Consider the following 14,698-nt stretch of genomic DNA (forward strand, 5'->3'; position numbering starts at 1 on the left):
TCTATGTAAACGATTTGGGAGACAATTTGAGCAGCCGTCTTCGGTTGTTTGCAGATGACGCTGTCGGTTATCGACTAATAAAGTCATCAGAAGATCAAAACAAATTGCAAAACGATTTAGAAAAGATATCTGAATGGTGCGGAAAGTGGCAAATGACCCTAAATAACGAAAAGTGTGAAGTCATCCACATGAGTGCTAAAAGGAACTCAAACTTCGGTTACACGATAAATCAGTCTAATGTAAAAGCCGTAAATTCAACTAAATACCTAGGTATTGCAATTATGAACAACTTAAATTAGAAGGAACACATAGAAATTGTTGTGGGGAAGGCTAACCAAAGACTACGTTTCATTGAAAAGGGACTAAGAAAATGTAATGGACCTACTAAGGAGACTACCTACACTACACTTGTCCGTCCTCTTTTAGAATGCTGCTGCGCGATGTGGGATCCTTACCAGATAGGACTGACAGAGTACATCGAAAAAGTTGAAAGAAAGGCAGCACGTTTTGTATTATCGCGAAATATGGGAGAGAGTGTCACAGAAATGATACAGGATTTGGGCTGGACATCATTAAAAGAAAGGCGTTTTTCGTTGCTACGGAATCTTCTCACGAAATTCCAATGACCAACTGTGTCCTCCGAATGCGAAAATCTTTCTTTGACACCGACCTACATAGGGAGGAACGATCAGCACGATAAAATAAGGGAAATCAGAGCTCGTACGGAAACATATAAGTGTTCCTTCTTTCCGCGCGTTATACGAGATTGGAATAATAGAGAATTGCGAAGGTGGTTCGATGAACCCTCTGCCAGGCACTTAAATGTGATTTGCAGAGTATCCATGTAGATGTAGATTGAGAAAGTGTTGCAGGTGCAGGATTTTGTGTGGATTGACCTGTCGATTAACTCCCATAAATGTTCGATTGGATTCGTGTCGGTCGATCTGGGTGGCCTACTCACTCTTCCAAATTATCCAGGATGTTCTTCAAACTAAGTGCGAACAGTTGTGGTCCTGTGATACGGCGCATTGTCATCCATAAAATCTCCATTGTTGTTTGGAATCATGGAATGCATCAGTGGTTGCAGATGGTCTCCAAGTAGCGGATGATAACCATTTCCAGTCAGTGATCGGCTTAGTTGGACGGCAGTACCCACTCCATTCACTGTAAAATGAAACATTCCATCGTTGTTTCAGAACACGAAATCCATGAACGGCTGCAAATGGTCTCCAAGTAGCCGAACATCACCATTTCCAGTCAGTGATCTCTCCATTTGGACCAGAGGACTCAGCCCATTCCAAGGAAATACAGCCTACACCATTATGGGGACACCACCAGCTTGTAACGTGCCTTGTTGACAACATGGGTCCATGGCTACTCCACATTCGAACGCTACTATCATCTATTACCAACTGAAATCGTGGTTCAGCCGTCTAGGGTCCAACCGAAATGGTCACGAGCCCAGGGGAGGCGCTATATGCAAAGTCGTGCTGTTAGCAAAGGCACTCGTGGCGGTCGTCTGGCCGGCCGCTGTGGCCGTGCGGTTCTAGGCGCTTGAGTCTGGAACCGCGTGACTGCTACGGTCGCAGGTTCGAATCCTGCCTCGGGCATGGATGTGTGTGATGTCCTTAGGTTAGTTAGGTTTAAGTGTTCTAAGTTCTAGGGGACTGATGACCACAGATGTTAAGTCCCATAGTGCTCAGAGACATTTTTTTCGGTCGTCTGCTGCCATAGCCCATTAACACCAAATTTCGTCGCACTCTGCTAGCGGGCGCGTTCGACGTACCTTCCACACTGATTTTACGCGTTGTTGCTTGTCTGTTAGCGGTGACACCTCTACGCAGTCGCCGCTGCTCTCGGTCGCTAAGTGAAGGCCGTCGGCCACTGCGTTTTCCAAGGTGAGAGCTAACGCCAGAAAACTGGTATTCTCGGCACACTCTTGACACTGTAAATCTCGGAATATTGAATTCCCTAACGATTTTCGTAGAAGCCGACCTCGGGGAAGATCAGTTTGGATTCCGTAGAAATGTTGGAACACGCGAGGCAATACTGACCCTGCGACTTAGAGAAAGCTTTTGACAATGTTGACTGGATAATCTCTATCAAATTCTGAAGGTGGCAGGGGTAAAATACAGGGAGCAAAAGGCTATTTACAGTTTGCACAGAAACCAGATGGCAGTTATAAGAGTGGCGGGGCATCAAAGGGAAGCAGTGGTTGGGAAGGGAGTGAGCCAAGATTGTAGCCTATCTCCGATGTTATTCAATGTGTATATTGAGCAAGAAGTAAAGGAAACAAAAGAAACATTCGGAGGTGGAATTAAAATCCGTGGAGAAGAAATAAAAACTTTGAGGTTCGTCGATGACATTGTAATTCTGTCAGAGACAGCAAAGGTTTTGGAAGAGCAGTTGAACGGAATGGTCAGTGTCTTGAAAGGAGGATGTAAGATGATCATCAACAAAAGCAAAATGAGGATAATGGAATGTAGTGGAATAAAATCAAGTGATGATGCGGGAATTAGATTAGGAAATGAGACACTTAAAGTAGTAAAGGAGTTTTGCTATTTGGGGAGCAAAATAATTGACGATGGTCGAAGTAGAGAGGATATAAAATGTAGACTGGCAGTGGCAAGGAAAGCGTTTCTGAAGACGAGAAATTTGTTAACATCGAGTATAGATTTAAGCGTCAGGATGACGTTTCTGAAAGTATTTGTATGGAGTGTAGCCATGTATGGAAGTGAAACGTGGACGATTAATAGTTTGGACAAGAAGAGAATAGCAGCTTTCGAAATGTGATGCTACAGAAGAATGCTGAAGATTAGATGGGTAGATCACATAGCTAATGAGAAGGTATTGAATAGAATTGGAGGGAAGAGAAATTTGTGCAGCGCGGGATTAGCCGAGAGGTCTTGGGGTGCTGCAGTCATGGACTGTGCGGCTGACCCGGCGGAGGTTCGAGTCCTCCCTCGGGCATGGGTGTGTGTGTTTGTCCTTAGGATAATTTAGGTTGCGTAGTGTGTAAGCTTAGGGACTGATGACCTTAGCAGTTAAGCCCCATAAGATATCACAAACATTTGAACATTTTGAGAAATTTGTGGCATAGCGTGACTAGAAGAAGGGATCGGTTGGTATGGCATATTCTGAGGCATCAAGGGATCACCAATTTGGTATTGGAGGGGAGCGTGGAGGGTAAAAATCGTAGAGGGAGACCAAGAGATGAATACACTAAACAGATTCAGAAGGATGTAGGCTGCAGTAGGTACTGAAAGATGAAGAAGCTTGCACAGGATAGAGTAGCATGTAGAGCTGCATCAAACCAGTCTCTGGACTGAAGACCACAACAACAACAACAACAATTTTCGTAATGGAATGCCCTATGCGTCTAGCTCCTCCTACTATCATTCGTCGTTCAAAGTCTGTTGATTCCCGTCGTGCGTCCACAATCACGACGGAAACCTTTCCACGTGAATCACCTGGGTACAAATGACAGCTCCACCAACGCACTGTCAATTTGTATACCTTATACGACACTACCGCCCTCTGTATATGCGCATATCGCTATCCCATGACTTTTGTCACCTCAGTGTATCTTTAGCTTAGTTTCTGTATGCAAAGCCGGCGTGCAACGAGAGGGAGCTGGGAGAAAGTCAGGAGCGCAGCTAAGTGGGGGTCTGTGGTATCGCCATAGGGCCGCCGGTGATGTGGAGACCCTAGAGCCCGAAAGAAGGAAACGAAAAAAAAAAAAGAAACACGAAGAATTAACATGGAATGATCAATAAAAACCGTTTGGTGAAGTCCGTCTCTATATTAAAATAATCAAAGGTGGTTTTGGAACTCATTCTTACGGAAAGGCATGCAGACCGTATGAACTTTATAGGTGCGATTTGTCATCTGTTGCTACAGTGAAAATAGAGCTGGCCTTGTGGCCGAGCGGTTCTAGGCGCTTCAGTCGGAACCGCGCTGCTGCTACGGTCGCAGGTTCGATTCCTTCCTCTGGCATGGATGTGTGTGATGTCCTTAGGTTAGTTAAGTTTAGCTAGTTCTAAGTCTAGGACACTGATGTTAAGTCCCCTAGTGCTTAGAACCATTTGAACCATTTTTAAAAACAGAGAGACTGTGTCGTGAACGCAATAATTTACGACGACACCATCTTCGCCGTCGTACAACCCGAAGAACTTCAGCAGCGGCGCCTTACCTGGGTTGCTGAAAAATGGTTCAAATGGCTCTGAGCACTATGGGACTTAACTTCTGAGGTCATCAGTCCCCTAGAACTTTGAACTACTTAAACCTAACTAACCTAAGGACATCACACACATCCATGCCCGAGGCAGGATTCGAACCTGCGACCGTAGCGGTCGCGCGGTTCTAGACTGTAGCGCCTATAACCGCTCGGCCACCCCGGCCGGCTGGGTTGCTGAAAGTTTGTTACGGATGCACTATAAAAAATGATTCAAATGGCTCTGAGCACTATGGGACTTAACTTCTGAGGTTATCAGTCCCCTAGAACTTGAACTACTTAAACCTAACTAACCTAAGGACACCACACACATCCATGCCCGAGGCAGGATTCGAACCTGCGACCGTAGCGGTCACATGGTTCCAGACTGTAGCGCCTAGAACCGCTCGGCCACCCCAGCAGGCTGCACTACAAGCATGCGTAGCGTAGTTCCTGAGCAGATTGCAATATTAAGGGGAAGAAGCACGTTCCCTGTGAAACAAATATCAAACACGAAACCAAGGAGTCGAGCTACACGAGGTAGCATTTTTGAACAAAGCATAATGAATTCGGGATCACAATTATCTGAAAAATGCAGTATAATGCGTGAACAAATTTGATACACGAAGACCTGCGGTGATGGAAAATGGAAATGAGCGTTTGGCGTCATTGGCCGCGAGGCCCCTTATGGGGCAAGTCCGGCCGCCTTGGTGCAGGTTTATTTCATTCGGCGACCTGCTCGCCGGATGGCGATGAAATGATGATGAAGACAACACAACAGCTCGTACCTGAGCGGAGAAAAATCTCCGACCCAGCCGAGAATCGAACCCGGGCCCGTAGGACGGTAATCCGTCACGTTGAGCCCTCAGTTATCGAGGCGGACATCTACCACGATGATTAAAGATAAACATCTAATCAGAACATTTAACATCTCCTCTGAACATCATGGCGCAAAAGTATGTGAAAATATTTTATCACTTCTTGCCAAATAGCCTTGCGAGTCAGAGAATCTGTTGATAAGGCTCTTGAATTTACAGATGGTTAATTTAGATACAGATACCAATCACCGTGTGTTCTTATGCAAAAGAGAGCGAGGACAAAGGCACAAAATTCTACACGGCAAGCGCAGATGCGAAATGTTACGCGAAAAGTTGGTGACTGTATATAAAATCATCACCTCCACGGTTTCCAGCCGTGTGAATACAGCCTGAATGCTTACCGCCATCTCACCATCATGTTGAAAGTTGATGGTTGAACACGCCCATATAACGCACATAAAACAAGGGTCTCAGACCTTTCCGTTCTGGTGCGCAGGCCAGGACGAAAGACGAGAGAAAAGCGCCTTTGTGTTTCATACTGCACGAAGCGACCAGCTAAACTATGCGCCCACAGTGCTATGAGTGGCCGGCAACGCTCGAAACTCTGGCGTTGCTGTAAGAGAGGCCTACCCTTTCCTGCTTGACTAAGCTGTGCCGCTGCCACCGACAGGGGCGGCTGGTGACTTGACAAGTGACTTTAGCGTGGCGCGCGAGTGTGCAGTGTATGAAAGGATCTCATGTAAAAGCGATCTTTCAGTGTCAGTCGCCTTAGTACCTGACGTGTACTTCACCTGTAGTCTTGGTGTATAGCTTCTAGAATGGCTTCATTTTGCTCATCGTTATGTAGATTATGCGATGCTTGACGACCGGCGTGGCCGTGTGGTTCTAGGCGCTTCAGTCTGGAACCGCGCGACAGCTACGGTCGCAGTTTCGAATCCTGCCTCGGGCATGGGTGTGTGTGATGTCCTTAAGTTAGTTAGCTTTAAGTAGTTCTAAGTTCTAGGGGACTGATGACCTCAGACGTTAAGTCCCATAGTGCTCAGAGCCATTTGAACCATTATGCGATGCTTATTCATTGATGGTGGAAGTGGAGAACGTGTCCCTCGGGGGTGAGACTCTAGATAATGAAGTACATACTTGTTTTGTAAATAAATCCGCCTTTATTTGCTGCAGCTTAATTTATTTTTCCCATACGCGTTTCGTCTTTTTCTTGCTCTAAGGCATCTTCAGTGGATCTAGAACGATACAGTTTTGTTATTTTTAGATTATCAAACACGTCTCATTTTTTGTGTAAATGGGCAATTAATTACAGTTTGTTGGCATCTGTGTGTCCTCTTATCTGATCTGGAGGTCGCACTACCACTTCCTTTCCGAAACATAAGCACAGTTTTGTACTCCGAACTTTTTCTTTCGCTCTGTTCGCCATGTTTCTCCTATTTCTTTGGGTACGCTATTATTCTTTTGCCACTAGTTATAGCTATTTGTTCGGACACTGACACACACACACACACACACACACACACACACACACACACAGATATAAACTCATAAACAGACGTTAGTTGTAAACAAACCAAACAGGAGGAAACACATAATGAACTCACAATATTTACGTCTCTAAAAGCACAGTGTTCAAACAAATAGCTATAACTAGTGGCAAAAGAATAATAGTGTACCACAAGAAGAACGAGAAACATAGTGAACAGTGCGAAAGAACAAGTTCGGAATACAAAACTGTGCTTATGTTTCAGAAAGGAAGTGGTAGTGCGACCTACATACTAGACGGGAGGAAACGCAGATGCCAACGAACTCTAACAAGGGAACCTCCCCATCGCACCCCCCTCAGATTTAGATATAAGTTGGCACACTGGATACGCCTTGACAAACTGAACACAGATCAATCGAAAAAACAGGAAGAAGTTGTGTGGAACTGTGAAAAAATAAGCAAAATATACAAACTAAGTAGTCCATGCGCAAGATAGGCAACATCAAGGAACGCCTGGGCTCAGGAGCGCCGTGGTCCCGTGGTTAGCGTGAGCGGCTGCGGAGCGAGAGGTCCTTGGTTCAAGTCTTCCCTCCAGTGAAAAGTGTGATTTCTTTATTTTCGCGAAGTTATGATCTGTCCGTTGGTTCATTGACGTCTGTGTTCACTGTAGTAAGTCTAGTGTCTGTGTTTTGCGACCGCACCGGTAAACCGTGCGATTAGTAGACGAAAGGACGTGCCTCTCCAATGGGAACCGAAAACATTTGATCGCAAGGTCATAGGTAAACCGATTCCTCCACAGGAAAACACGTCTGATATATTCTATACACTGGTGACGGCATGTGCGCCATATGACAGGAATATGTTACTGACCCACGTAACTTGTACACTTGGCGAATGGGTAAAAAGATTCTTCTACCTTACCCGATTTCGGTTTTCTATTGGATGTGATAATCACTCCCAAAAAAGTGTTGAAAACATAAGAGTTTGTCACATAAAACTGAAAAAAAATTAATGTTTTCACTGGAGGGAAAACTTGAACCAGGGACTTCTCGGTCCGCAGCTGCTCACGCTAACCACGGGACCACGGTGCTTCTGAGCTCAAATTAGCCTTGATATTGCCTATCTTGCACATGGACTACTCAGTTTGTATATTTTGCTTATTTTTTCGTTGTTGCACACAACTTCTTCCTGTTTTCTCGATTGATCTGTGTTCAGTTCTTCAAGGCCTATCCACTGTGCCAACTTATAACTAAATCTGAGAGGGGTGCGATGGGGAGGTTACCTTGTAAGTAATTGCTTACGCTCACAACAAACGCGACGTGAACTGTTTGATAATCTAAAAATAAAATTGTATCGTTATAGATACCATTGAAGATGCCTTATAGTAAGAAAAGCGCGAAACGCGTCTGGGAAAAATAAATTAAATTCCGACAAGAAAAGGCGGTTTTATTTACAAAACAAGTATTTCTGTGCTCGCTTCGCAGGATGGTCACGCAATCAAACTTGATAAAATACATTTTTGCCTGGATGACGTCGATCAGGATACTTAGCAGCGTATTTACGAGCAGCAACTCCAGCCTTGTTATCAGCTGCACCAACGGCCAAATGCATGTCGGGGTATTCAGCATTTGTAAATGCCTGAGCCCTTCAGCAGATAAATCATATGTTCCAACGACATATTAAGTCTCAGCTTTAACTGTGATAATGAATACAGGCACAAACAATGAATTAAAATTTGCACCGAGGCCAGGATTCAAACCCATGTCTCACGCTGACTAGGCAGATTTGCTAACCACTGCGCCACCCTGTGTCAGCCTCAGAACCAGAGTTGTGCAGTGATTAACATATCTGCCAAGTCAACAGGAGACGCGGGTTTGAATCCTGGCCTCGGTGCAAATTTTAATTCATTGCTTGGGCCTGTATTAATTATCACAGATAAAGCCTAAGCCCTTATCAGTGGCCAAGGTCTCCATGCCACAACAGCATGTTGCAATAGCTTGTGTAATCACTGAGTTCACAGAGAAATCTAAAGGACGGGATACCAAGGTGAGGTGCCAGGAGGGCTACAAAAGAAAAGAAGCAGTCACTTCTTAGCTTTTGACAAGATCACTGTATTGTTCGTTTAATAAATTGTTACATGCCTAGTTCTACACGTTCTCAATTAAATACTGTCATAAAACGTCCCATCACAACCAATTTAAAATTTTTGGAAATTCCATGACGCCGAATAAAAACGGATATAGTGTCATGTTTTGACAATATACACATGCGGCGTGTCCGTACACACATAGGTTTATCAGTAAAAAAGTTTCCTGTTCTATCAGTTCTTGTCGCCACATCAGACTGAGTAATCATAAATGTTCGATAAGCAACCAAATCACGAGGATGAACACTTTCCAGACTTGTAGCCAATGAACGTAAGGCAGAATCAACACAGACAATGGCAACAGTAAGCCATTCTGTCCCAGGAACAACTTGAACGCTGTTCTAAGATAAACATAAGAAGAAAGTACAATACGTGCACGACTGTACAGTGGAAAACGTTAACAGTGCGTTACGTTGCCCGCAACTGCTCCCTGTCAGTGGAAAATTGCATGTAAATACATCATTCGTCAAAATGCACTTTTGTGCCTAACGCATATCTGTTCTCTTACCGATTTGTACATGTAGTACCAAGGAGATCTACTTAAAGTTCCTTAAGCTGAATTTCAAATAGCAGTGCATTCCTTGGCACAATAAACTGTATAAATATTTTCAGACCACTTTGGGAGTGCTTTTGGACAAATAGAATGATGCTGAATAAAGAATGATTCGCAAAAGGGGTCTCATAGCTTATGATGTTCTCATCAGTGATATGTGTTAGTAGTCGGCTCTGTGTGACTCACGACTTGTACAAACACAGCTTTTGTTCTTCTTTATGGAACTATAGTGCCCACTCCGCCTCGCTTCGTATATGGCACCAGTAAATTTATATCACGTAATAATATTAACTAAACTTTGACCATCGGACTTTGTAACAAAAGATGCAGGTTCTATATTGTGTCACTAGAAAAACAATCAGTTATTTAAATGTGGCTGTTAATTATGAGCACCAGATAAAAGTATGAACCAAAGAACACTATAAATGAAAATTGCAAAATGAGCTGTAGACTCATTATTTCAGTTACATGTGGATAGCTGAAGGCCATTAATTTGATTTAGTCTACCACAGAAGTGAAAGAGAAGTGGAAGAAAAGTGGGTCTTCAAGTCCTGCTGAGTGTTATTTTATAATATGTAAAGAACCAGAGGCAGCACGGAACTTTACTCTGTTATTACATGCAGTCTCTCTGCATGTCAGCCGTTCGCACAAAGTGCGCTACTTGGCGTTCGGTAGAGGCAGTACGAAATATATTACAGAACGTTTAACTGCTACTCGCGACCGGCGTAAGATGCCAATTACGCCGTCACCACAGCGATAATAGAAGACATTTTTCCGTCTATCCCTCGATGTAGCCAATATAATAATAATAATAACAATAATAATACATTGAAATCCTTAAGAAATAGTTACTCATTACATGAGTATGATAAAAATAATAATAGAGTTTGGTAATTACTTGTGAAGTGCATTGCTAGTCCTATTGGTGACGTAATGTTCCATAGGAAATAATGTGATAAGCATGATAATTGATACTAGTCAATAGAACCAGTGGCAGGTTGATACACCAGAAACTCTGTTAGAACGTAGTTAATGAAGTAGTCTGAAACAATACTGTTAGAATAGGTGGCTGTGGAACTTGCATGGCTTTAGAGGAGCTACGTAGAATGAAAGATGCAGGTACATACCAAGAAGGAGGGGGTGGAATCGGCTATTTTATTCCTTTGGGGGAAGGGATATAGCTGAAGAAAGGGGTAGCAAGCTCGCAATGGACTGGAATCTATAGAGCGGTGTAGTGCAGGGAAGATACCAGAGTAAGCGTTTAAAGGCAAAATACGTCTTTAAATATGGAATAATATAAACGAGTGTATTCTCATTTCCTTGTTAGTATCGAATAATTGCAGCGTATCGTATAAGACCTGCTGTAACAGCTGTGTGACTATTAAGAAGCTAGATGCAATATCGTACGCTCTAAACATAGAAAATAAAGAAAAGTTACTTCAAGAGCCAAAATCATATTTTCGACCTCGAATTATCTACCGAAAAACTGTACTCACTGCATAGGTCCTCGATTTAAGATACTTATCGTATAGTCGCTGACAGAATCTATGAAAATCTTCACCTCATTGCCCTGTCGAACGAGCTTTACTGTGTGTTAACACAGCGTAACATGCAAGGAGACGGAGTGCTACTAACGTATTGTCTTTAGGCGTGTTATCGAAGATCTATCTGAACATTGTGAGACGGCTTTAAATAATGTAGGACACTATCTTGCTGTTGATTTATTTATCAAAATGGTTCAAATAGCTCTAAGCTCTTTTATATTTATCTGCTGTATTCAATAAACTAACGAGAAAACGCTATTTACAGTACTGGCCATTAAATTTGCTACACTACGAAGATGACGTGCTACAGTCGCGAAATTTAACCGACAGGAAGAAGATGCTGTGGTATGCAAATGGTTAGCTTTTCAGAGCATTCACACAAGGTTGGCGCCGTTGGCGACACCTACAACGTGCTGACATGAGGGAAGTTTCTCACCAGTTTTTCATCCACTAACAGCAGTTGACTGGCGTTGCATGGTGAAATGTTCTTGTGATGCCTCGTGTAAGGAGGAGAAATGCGTACCCTCACGTTTCCGACTTTGATAAAGGTCGGATTGTAGCCTACCGCGATTTATTGTATCGCGACATTGCTGCTCTCATTGGTCGATATTGAATGACTGTTAGCAGAATATGGAATCGGTGGGTTCAGGGGGGTAATACGGAACGCCATGCTGGATCCCAACGGCCTTGTATCACTAGCAGTCGAGATGACACGCATCTTACCCGCATGGCTGTAACGAATCGTGCAGCAACGGCTTGATCCCTGAGTCAACAGATGGGGACGTTTGCAAGACAACAACCATCTGCACGAACAGTTCGACGACGTTTGCAGCAGCACGGACTATCACCTCGGAGACCATGGCTGCGGTTACCCTTGACGCTGCATCACAAACAGGAGCGCCTGAGATGCTGTACTCAACGACGAACCTGGGTGCACGAATGGCAAAACGCCATTGTCTCGGATGAATCCAGGTTCTTTTTACAGAATCATGGTGGTCGCATTCGTGTTTGGCGATATCGCGGTGAACGCACATTGGAAGAGTGTATTCGTCATCGCCATACTGGCGTATCACCCGGCGTGATGGTATGGGGTGCCATTGGTTACAGGTCTCGGTCACCTCTTGTTCGCATTTACGTCACTTTGAACAGTGGACGTTACATTTAAGATGTGTTACGACCCGTGGCTCTACCCTTCATTCGATCCCTGCGAAACCCTACATTTCAGCAGGATAATGCACGACCGCATGTTGCAGGTCCTGTACGGGCCGTTCTGGATACAGAAAATGTTCTACTTCTGCCCTGGTCAGCACATTCTCCAGATCTCTCACCAATTGAAAACGTCTGCTCAATGGTGGCTGAGCAACTGGCTCGTCACAATACACCAGTCACTACTCTTGATGAACTGTGGTATCGTGTTGAAGCTGCATGGGCAGCTGTACCTCTACACGCCATCCAAGGTCTGTTTGACTCAATGCCCAGGCGTATCAAGGCCGTTATTACGGCCAGAGGTGGTTGTACTGGGTACTGATGTCTCAGGATCTATGTATCCAAACTGCGTGAAAATGTAATCACATGTCAGTTCTAGTATAATATATTTGTCCAATGAATACCCGCTTATCATCTGCATTTCTTTTTGGTGTAGCAATTTTAACGGCCAGTAGTGTAGTATCCACTGTACTAATAAAAATGAATAACATTTTATCATGATAACATTACGAAAAAGTGCTTATGTAGTGTAATAAAGTACACCAAACTACCTGTGTCTACGTTCAATCCACAGTCATACTGAAGCGTAGCGTAATAGGTCTACCACCAAAGTATGCAAATCTGCCAGAGAGGGAGATACATAACAAAATCCAGCTAACAAATCATTGAATATTAAGTCAATAAATTTGACAGAAACAAAACAGCAGACACTAACAAGTGCTGTAAGGTGTCAGGCAAATCCAACACCTTCCTGTAAAACGCTGTCATGATAAGCAAATCCAGTAGTATGTTACATAGCTCCGAATAAATTGTGACATTAAATTAACCAAAGTAATACGAGTAACGAGTGAGCAAATGGAATACCACAGACTAACACAAGAATGCCTAAATGCATGTCATACCGTCCCACCGTGAGACAGACGCAGTTCCGAGGGGAGAAACGAGAACAGAAGCCGAGAGCAGAACCGTGTTAAGCTAGAAGGCCCTACGATAAGGGACGGATGCCCACGTCGCCAGCTAACCGGCAGGACCACCCCCCAGCCCATGTTAAAAGCTAGAGCCCTCCAGAAGAACAGTATAGATCTTACGATAACACTAAAAGGGCCACACCAGCTGCAAGTTTTAGCGTGAGACTTTTTCTCGTCTCTGTTACGTTGCAAACTTTAAAAACATTGCCCCACCACGAAAAATATAACGTTTCTCATTGGACAGACAGAATTTTTGTAGGAGGAGCTTAAGGTTAACATTGACACCCTGATTGGTCAGATGAAAACACAGCCAGATAGTTTTTTTTTTTTTTTAAACCAACTTCGGCAAATTGTAGTAAGGAGAAGTTAGGGGAGAGTTGCTTCCGAGATGGCGAGCTGTATGGAGCTGCGCCGGCCGCCGCCCCTGACGAACACCGACAAGGTAATGAACGCACGCGATGCCGCATTTTTGAGCGCATAAGGATTGACTCAGAACTGAAGAAGTCTCATCTGTTACACCCCTTTTTACGTAATACTAGTGTCGATCATCAATTGAAGCTCATGGTATTCACATTTGCTACGTAAGTTAAAATCTGAAATGCGATGATTTTTCTGTTATATAATTATTGAGAAGCCACATCAGTCACTGTAATTTACGACAAGTTAGATAAGTAATTAAAGGTAATTGAGGGTCACTGTAGACCATTTTGACAGTTTTCTCTTTTGTGAAACATAATTTAAATCTAGATTATAGATGTGATATGGCATAGGTCATCCTTTGATCCATTGTAGAACTTGGAAACCCATTCAGGGAATATTCGTTTACATTTTTGTTGAACGCAGTTGGTTTTTATCATCCTGTACTAAAACATTTCCTTTTATCAATAGTGCAATTTATAAACAATGTTTTGTGAGTAGAATAAAATTTCCAGTGATAAACTTAACTGCTTTTTCGACGTTATTTTACCAGCTAACTAAAAATAGGAAAGCCTTGAACCCCTTCCACTAAATTTAGTTAATATTAAGATTCTTTTACAGGGAGTGCAGTGGAGCTGACGCTGAAATCATTAAGTATTTGGTTATATCACCGCTAGTATCACTGAACTCTTCTGAACTCTACACGTCATGTGTGGTCTGGCGTCTCCTTACCAGCAACAGGTCCCAGGTTCAAACTAGTCAATTCCCTAAAAAACACTCTGAGAGCGTCGTTGGGCGAAAGTGGTAGGGAGACACGACTTAGAACATCAGACACCACGTAGAATATTAGAGGGCGCAATTCAGCAAATTTTTCATCTTAAGATTTACAGTGTACAGAATCAAGGTAGCGGCACAACTTATGGGGGCGAAGTTGTATTATGTATTTTTTGCAGATTGTCGGTCTGCCTACTTGTGGTTCTTTCACAGAGAAGGCAAGAATCTTGTCTCCAGCGAGATTAGAACCGAAAACTGCGCTTTTCTGCTTGAAGGGTGAATACTTTACCGCTAAGTTAGCGCACAAGTGAATCAATCTTCCTTGTTGACCCAATGGTGGGTAAGACTAAGAATTCACAGCTCAAATAGCGAAGTAAGCCGCGGAACGTGTGGAACATACACCTATACTGAAAACTATGATTTTCTACCTTTATGACGTCCCTTAACTGACAATAATTCAGAAGATTTAATGTAAATAATAAGAATATATGTAGTGAGTTTGCCAGAATTATTCTGAACCAAACGTGGAAGTAAATCGATGGTCACGTGGTTGCCAAATATGTTGTACAGTAT

This window comes from Schistocerca serialis, chromosome 6, assembly GCF_023864345.2.
Source record: "Schistocerca serialis cubense isolate TAMUIC-IGC-003099 chromosome 6, iqSchSeri2.2, whole genome shotgun sequence".
NCBI classification, from domain to species: domain Eukaryota; kingdom Metazoa; phylum Arthropoda; class Insecta; order Orthoptera; family Acrididae; genus Schistocerca; species Schistocerca serialis.